The 9,000-nt window shown below is 32.8% G+C and overlaps 1 protein-coding gene across 1 annotated transcript in view; it reads left to right on the top strand.

Annotated features, from left to right (window-relative positions):
- The first annotated feature begins 3,364 nt into the window (after positions 1–3,364).
- Positions 3,365–9,000, top strand: part of LOC134527272 (frizzled-2) — a 735,576-nt gene continuing 729,940 nt past the window's right edge. Inside the window, exon 1 of the mRNA XM_063359807.1 lies at positions 3,365–3,450. The gene's annotated coding sequence lies outside the window, so the exon portion shown is untranslated. The remainder of the gene's footprint in view (positions 3,451–9,000) is intronic.

The following is a 9,000-nucleotide window of genomic DNA, read 5'->3' as shown; positions in this document are numbered from 1 at the left end:
ACACTATAGTGATCAGACATCAATTTGAAACGTTAAATGTTATGCGTTGGATATGGTCTCTCTCGCGTTTGTAGAATTATATAATTGTGCACGATTTAGGCTTTATGTTTTTTTTTAATTTCCTTAATAATTTTAGGAAAACGAATATATATAACAAATTTTAATATCTTCTTCCATGCAGCTTTTTAAACACGAATATGCGAATATGTTCTTACTTAGGATTGAAAAATTTAAAGGTATACGCAAACAATATAATATATCTGATTCCATACATCTTTAAAATATGAATACACAAACATGTTCCTTCTTAGAAGAAATACTTACTGGTGTGTTAGGACACCTAAAATTTTCTGGTTTCTGTGACTATTATGATGGAGTAAATACATTAATATATGTTGGAAGAAAAGTTATTGAATATTATTACTTTAACCATGGCATCCGCAGAGCTGAGAAATTTGTTGGATATAGTTTCTGTTTTTTTTTGTTATACAGTTTCTGTTTGTTGTATATATTTCTGTTTTTTGTTGTATTGTTTCCGTTTCTGTACATAGATTACATTTTTTGTAATAAGTTTTCGTTTTTTTTGTACAGTTTTTGTATAGGTTTTTTCTTTACTTAAGGATTTTATTCTTTGAAAAGCTTTGCTTTATATTGTCGCGTTCCAGAAATTTCTCGGTGTGGCCGAATTCAGATTTCTGTGTTTCATGGCGCGAGCTGTGGGCGGGCCGCTGCGCCCGTGCGAGAAGCGGCCTCGTTTCGTCAGCGACCGGCCGGCGGCGCGGCGTGTCGTTTGTCCTCGCTGCACATTCCTCATGAGTCGCGTGGGTCATCGGCCCTCGCGAAGCGGCGGTCTGCTGGGTCGCAGCGCGGTGCTCGTTCAGCGGGCTCGGGCCCTGATTGCGAAGTTTGGGGGCGGCACCCGAGATTCTCTGGAAACGTCGGCGGGGCCAAGAGGGTTTATAAGCAGCCGCTGGGTTGCTCGGGGCTCACTCAGGGGGAGGTTATGCTTCTCTCCTGTGGTAACGAGTCGGTTAGGATGTTTAAGGATGTTAGGCTCTTTGAGGCGGAGGCTATGCCCCGGAATAGAAATACGTTTATGTAAAGTTGGTTGGGGTCGCAGAAGTAATTTTTGAGTTGTTTTTGAAGAGGCCGGACCTGAGCAGATGTTGTTGACCTAATGCTGGACGTATAGTTTTAAGTTTTCATTTTAGATAATTTAAAATAATGCTTAAATTAACTTTAAGGACTAAGAATGAGGTTTAACGTCGTGGAAGATTTTGATACTCTCTAGCTGCTCGTTGATCAAAGCGTTTGTAAATAAAGATCCACTTTTAGTTCATTGAAGTTAAAGTAATTAATTGGAAAGTAACTAATAAGACTGATTTTCAGATTGCCATTAATTTAGTTTAAATGTAAAAGTTAATACTTCATGATTGTCTCTTATCGACTAGAAACATTTTGTATGAGGTTAAGGTCTCGTGTAATAAACGTACTTTGTTTAGAACTAAGTTTTAACTCGTTTGAAGTAATTCCTTCTCTTCCCAGACCTCTTGTTACAATATCAATAAATATGATTTTACCTACATTCTGCATATTATTTTAATATAAAAACTTTATTATTTAAGGCAATCATATTTAAAATGGTCTCTGAGAAAAAAATATATATACGCAAACATTAAAATATATGCTTCCATCCAGCTTTTTTAACACGAGTACAGAAACACGAGCTGGTTTAGCAGAGATTATTACTCGTGAGCGAGGACTCTGAAAAATATTTCTGGTCCTGAACGTCGTAGGATTGAGTAAATAAATTAATATTTGTTGACAAAAAATTATTAAGTTTTATTTTTCTACAAGTATTATTACTATAACATCGCATCCACAATGATGAGATCATTAATTTGATATATGATAACATATAGCTCAGACTATGCATATAAATATAATGAATATTATGTCTTTAAGAGAAAATTGTTGTGGAATGTTTCTTATCCTGGTCTATAAGGGTCATACTAACACTGCTAGAGGATAGAAATTCAACCTTACATACATTCTTGTACTTTAGATACCTACACTCGATGACACCAACAGTTGAAATTAATATGGTGGTCTCCACTTAGCCTATCAAAATGGCTGCCTCCAGCAGAAATAATGATATAATTATATTAAACTTTAATTAAGTATTTATTTAATTTTTTTCCAAATTGGTTTTGATAATTAATTTATTTATAAGATGGCGGAGTAACGGAACGTATAACGCATAGGAGTGGGGCAATTAATCATCATGTCATTGTGTTTTTAATATAAAATTTTATTAATATATAAAGATGATATTTTTTTTCAATTTTCTAAGTTAATAGTTTAGGATTTTTCGGGTGGAGGACGTGACATAATTCAAAAAGGTCAAATGTTCTGAAAAAAAATGGCGGATCCAAAATGGTCGAGGTGTCTAAGGTCAAGGTTAAATCTAAGATGGCACCGGGGTCAAAGGTCAAATCCAAGATGGCAGCCGGAATTGACGTAATCCATGATGTCCGCCGGAAGTGACGTAATCCAAGATTTCCTCCGCAAATCCCGACTCCTCACCCCCTGCCCTGTTACATACTATAATTACCTACTTCTGTAAAGTAAGAAAAATATAAATGCCATAAATGAGTTTATGTAAACAATTTGTGGAAATACACTACAATTTTTTTTTCTTGTCATGTGAAAGATAAAAAATATTTATTTGTATGAATTGTTTTATTGCGATATACATAAATACACATTAAAGAAAATGTTATTGCCAATTATAGCCTATTATTCAGTGTATTGCAAACATGTTTTGAGTATATGTTACAAGTTATATCTAAAAGCTGGAAAATTTTTGTATATATAAAGTTAATTCAAATGGTTAAAGCCAGAGCAAAGATAGTACCATGTAAATACACACACATAGAAACACGCAGAAAGCCAGATAATGTTTAAACATATTATTCTTCGGAAAATAATCCAAAGAAACTGAACACATTTATTTGTCTTTGCATTCGGGGTCATTCAGGGGGCCTTGTGTTATAAATTCTCAACGTACACTGTTAAGTGACTGTGAAATCTTCTACTGCAGACATTATAGTTCAAAAAACGATAAATTTTCAACCCCCAACAGAAGCAGGGTGTCAGTTAATGTTTTAAAGCGATCGAGCGATGTGGAGGGGGAAAGGGGGATAACCACTTGCTGATGACGTCCAGAGGTGTGACGGCGAAATAATTGGTCGCCATATTGATCAGCGGATGATGGGGGAGGGGCAGGGTTGGTCGGATTAGGAGAGGTAAGAGGGGAGATGGTGGCTGCGTTATCGATTGTGCGTTGCCGGCGGCCAGTGCGGCGCGAGACTCCCCGGGAGACGGTCTGTGCGGGCGACTGGCGACTGGCGACTGCTGCTGGCTGCACAGGCGCGCAGCTGGCTCGAGGTTAGTGCGCCTGTGCTCAGTGCCTGTGACAGCAGCACGGCACAAGTGCTCGCGAGTGCCGACTGTGCCACTGCGTGGCCACCGGCCAGCACACTGAGCACGTGGAGACCAGTGAAGCGTCAGGCACGAGTTTCAGTAGCAGTGGCATCGGCTCTGTGCCACTCTGTTTCCATTACCATATCATTCAACTGGTTAATTTTTCACTCTCATAAGAACGGTTTGTAATGTTTTCGCATATTTAAATAATTCCAATATATTTTTATTTTATACAAATTAATAAACAAATATTTTTTTAAAATATTTTGCCGCAAAATTTGTGTTCCTTTATTGGGGCTAACAAAAATATTTTTTTCAGTAACTTTGTTTAGGTGTTTATTAAACAAAAACATATATTATTGTTATTATATATATTGATTGTTTGTGTGCCACTAACATTTATTTATACGTTACTACGTCGGCGATTGTTTCCTATGACTCGCTATGACATAGTCTGCTTGTTGACTAATGCGCTAGCTATGCCAGTGAGTGACATACTTGAATACTGTATGTGTAGAGGCAGCGATTAAAAGTCATGTGCTCTCTTTGTGTGAAAATACTTAGTTTGAGTTCAAGGCGCAAAATGGTTGCTTTGGCATTCAGATCAAAGAACTACCAAAAATTGTGCTGTACATATCAGTCCACGTGCACAAATTTTTGAGTAAGAAAATGTAGTATAGCTTGATCGCTTGTTATTTAGACAAAAAAATTTACTTTAATTATTTTAATTCAATTATTATTACTTTTGACAGATTTTATATTTAAATTTCACCACTTGCACTAATATGGTAGCAAGCTTTTAAATGTTGAAATTTTTTAATCCTTTTATTATAACTATAATAGAAGTCATTTTAGTGCGTTGTATATTTATCTGAGTGCCAATTACCTTTACTTACAAGTATTTTAATCAAATTATTTGGTAATCATACTTTGAAATGTACCAAACATGCGCTTAAATATTTAGCACTAACAGTGCTTATGATTGGAGTGGATACGAAGGTATAAAATCTTTCGCTCTTGCTTCAGAATGGTAATAACAGATTCTTACATTTAAAAAAATATACGTTTATATAAGTGTTGACGCCAAAATATTTTCTGAACTTTTGAAATTTGTTTAATTATATAATTTTTTCATTAATTTTGAGTGAAACCTGCCGTTGGATTATTAAAATAGTTTAGAATGATGTTTAATTGTTTTATTTCAGTAAAATCCCTGGATTTATTGCCACAATAACACTTTAGAAGCCTGTAAATGGTCGACTGTATATTGTGTAACCGTGCTTCCAGGGTCATAACTGAGTCACTGAGTCATTGTTTAAACTAGCAAATAATGATGTCTCATTTATCAGGTAGAAATTTTTTGTATTGGTTTAACCCAATCAAATTATAGATCTACGAATGATTGAATAAGTTTATAACATACACTAAAATTGAAGTTTTTATTTCTATTATTTTATTATAGTTAGTTACAATTAAGATGTTTTTTTTTTAGTTTTTTAGTTTTTTTAGTTATCGATATTTGAAAATGCATGACTAAATCAAAAACAAATAGACTTTTTTTTCCTTTAAAAACCCTAGTCTTATACCAACCAAGTGGTTGCATTGATATAAAGAGAATGTTTACATACTCTGAGACCACTCGAAAATTCAATTTTCGTTTATTCCTGATATTAGTTTTTTATAGATAAAAAATGTGTTTTTTGCACAGTAAGCAAAATGTTTTTTTAAATTTTAGAATTAAGTTTTTGTTAAAATAATTAAATTATTAACTGACTAACCAGAACTTATTTTTAATATGTAGACACGATTTTATTGATTTTAAAGGGTTTTTTCGTATTTATATTTAATCGCAACTTACGGAAAAGGGAAACTGATGCAACCCTAACAAGTGCCAGATATGAGCAGGGCCGCTGCTTTAAGGATACCTATCTCTCATACCGTGCTCAGCCCATTGCCGGGTGTCGCTCATGTATCTCGTAGGTATGTTGGTAGCCGTGCGTGTCAAGGTGCCAGATCTGCGCGGCCGAACAAAAGACAATCGCAAGCGACTGGCCTATGACGTTATTTATGTTTGTTATAAGATCTTGTTGCGTACCACGTCTGTATCCACAAGCCTGACTTGCTTAATCTACACGTTTCCTTTTATACAGTGCTCCGATTGTCTGAGTATTTAAAATTCCCTCACAATCAAATCGTGCCTTTACTTAATGTTTTCTAAGAACGGAAATATTAATCAAAAAAGTAAATACTTTGTTTGTTCCAATATTATGACGTTTATATAAGTGACAAAATTGTTCAATTATATTACTTATTTCATTTCGGTATTAATAAACTACGACTAGACAGTAATAAACAATTTAAAAAACGTATATATATAGTCTTTGTTAATGTGTAAGAGTAAGATATCGTTTCTTATATCACAATAATCTGACTGTCGCTAGCTTGCACGTGAGCATGTAAGGAGCCGGCGCACTAGTTATCGCCTAGATGATATGCAGAACCATTTAGCGAATGTGCTGTGAACGTTGCCTAGATGTCATTCGCAGGCGCAACGTTTTTCAACTAATTGAAATAAATTAATGCCAAGATGAAATTGATACAAAAAACATTTAGAAAAACAGTTTCATAGTAACATATGCTATCAGCAAATACTATTTTTACTGGAAACTTAATAAAATTTATTGGAGCTAAATGATTGTACGATTGGCATGTATATATATGCAGCATAAGTTAGAATCTGAAATACTAATTTCAACTCAAGTTTCATCACATAATATGGTGAAAATATAACGAGAACGGTATAAGTGCGTCCCAAGACTGGTTAACTGTTTGAAGTTGCAGCTTAACCTGTCTTTTTTTTATAATAATATATTTACTTTTTATGGTGAATCGTCAAGCGTATGGATATTGTCTAACTAAAAAAAGTTATACAAAATTGAAAATATTGTCGTTGAAGTAATATATTTAAAAATAAATAATTAAGATAAACAATCTTATTTCTTATAAAAGTTTGTGGCGCGGAATAATTATGTGCTTCTTATAAACCATTAATAATCAAAACGTCAGAATTATCGAAAAGAGTGACCTTGCTTGTACTACCCTATATCGAAACATGTTCCTGAAAAAAAATATAAAATTTGGAACGAAATAATTTAATGCCTCGCTAATTTGTAATACTCAACAATCAGTTAAAAACGCTGCCGAAAATTATGGGCACTAATTTTTAGGTGATGAACAAAACACTGAAGACTTTTATATACAAACATTGAACTAATAATTTAATTAAGACGCTGCAAATTTATCTTAATGTGCATAACCACGATTGCTCGACTAACTTTGCGTGCCATCATACACTACAAGAGAAAAAATGAGGTCGCGCCTTTATATGTGACGAAATATCTTCTTACTAAACAATGTTAACTTGATATTTAAAACGTTTTTCTTGTCCTATGGTTGTTAACAAAGTACTTAAATTGTGATGAATGATTTTTTTTAATATATATGTAAGGCAGCACGTTAAAAACTGTCCGCTCTTACATCAACATAAACATGATTACTTAGTGGCTGTTAATCGTGTGCTACATGTACACTTTCCGGTGGTTATTGGGACAACCTGTTTCAAGCGGCTGTCTTGTGACATGGTGACTTCTAGAATTGAAATACATGCCTGACATTAAACGTGCTAAATTTTATTAATGTGATACGAAAAGTAAAAGAAACTCATAATTTCGCTTGTGGTGTATAATGACACCTATGGTTTGTTTGCATTTACGTTTAAGTGTTTTAAGTTACATCTACGGCTATATTTATAAGTTCAATGTTTTTTTTAATTTTTTTTTATTATTAGGGACAACTTTGCTGCTCAATGAGTAGTAACATTAAATATTTAACATTTTTAGGCAGCAATTTTTAAATGTGTTTTTTGATTTTATTACACCTGCTAGACGTCGAAATATTGCTTCTAAATTTTATAATCGTTTTACTCGAAATCGGTGGGATAAGAGGTAGTACAATGCCAACTTTTTCGATCCTATTGACGTTGATATTAATATTTAGCCTCCGTGCCACAAAAAATTATAATATTTAAGGGAACTTGTTAAAATTATTTCAAACATATAATTTTTGCTCAGTGACAACATTGCATTGTTTGAAGACTTTGTCAAATTATTAATTACATGCCATTTTAATTATTTTAATTATTTTACTTATTGTTTTGAAGAAAAAACCTTGTTTAGCCTAGCTTTGGGAAGCACTAGCCTTGGGAAAGCACTTTATACTATTCTTTGTATACATTTTAAACTAAATTTTATGTGATGAATCATAAGCAGACTTTTATGGGTCAAAAATAACCTCGTCATATATATATTATATATATATATATATATAATCGTGGGTTTTTCCATAATCATTGATTAAATAATAATTTGAGATTGTTTTACAATTTTTAAAGTTTGCTACTTAATGAAATGAAAATACGGTAAGTGTGATATATTCAGGACTTCATTAAATATGATACTTAATGTATATGAATATTTAAAAAGTCTTAAAAACCTCTTTATAAGAAAGTATTCTTAAATTGTGTTCTTATGTATTAAATATTGATATACCTATCAATTTATTGCCTCTAATGCTTTCATAAAAAATTTTGTAAAAAAAGAAATACTTTTCTTATAATGGTGCCATATCATAAATAACCTAAAAATAAGCGCTTAGAAATACGTGGCTTACCAGATAGTTATTAGTTAGGTAGCTACTTATTAGCTATCATCTCCAATAAAAGCTTTAGCTTCTTCTCCAAAGCGATAATGTGTTTTGCAATGTAGTGATAACTCTCTAAAAATATTTGAGTAAAATTTCGGTTAAGGAATTGTGTAATGGCGCTTTGCCGAAAAAAAATCTAATACCTTAGAAATTAAATTTTAGTATGACACACTGACATTATGTTAAATGTGTTTTTTTAATGCACCATGAGAATAATAGTCTAAAAATAATACACATCACATTAATTTAAGAAAATATACTCTTAAGTGTAAAATTTATTTCCATTAATACTGGTTTCCTTCTTTAGATCAACAGCTCCATAAAAAGTATAATGTAGTATATATTGGTTCCTCCTGGCGCTGGTTCCTGGTTGTGGTCTGCCAAATTTTTTTGATCTTTCGAAAAAACATTCTACCAATATATCTCAAAAAATTGGAGAAATTAAAAAATATCTTAATTTCGAGGGAAAATTTCCAATTTTGAATTTTGAGAGAAAATTTCCCGATTTAGAACTCAAAAATGAAAACGGCTTAAAATTTCTAAAAGCAGATTAAGAGTCCTAAAAGCAAGCCGCAGAGGTCATGACCTTGTCAATTAGCATGCCATGTCAACCATTTTGAATTATGACGTAACTATTGCATTTATCGTTACGGCAGCCATCTTGTTATTCTGTATTTTTTATGCTTAAAAATTCAGAAAAAATTTAAAAGTTATAAAATTAATAAATATTTTAATAAAACCCATTCCGCCATC

This window comes from Bacillus rossius, chromosome 1 (genome assembly GCF_032445375.1).
Source record: "Bacillus rossius redtenbacheri isolate Brsri chromosome 1, Brsri_v3, whole genome shotgun sequence".
NCBI lineage: Eukaryota > Metazoa > Arthropoda > Insecta > Phasmatodea > Bacillidae > Bacillus > Bacillus rossius.
Note: the sequence above shows the minus strand (reverse complement) of the source record. Positions and strands in the feature narration are given on the sequence as shown.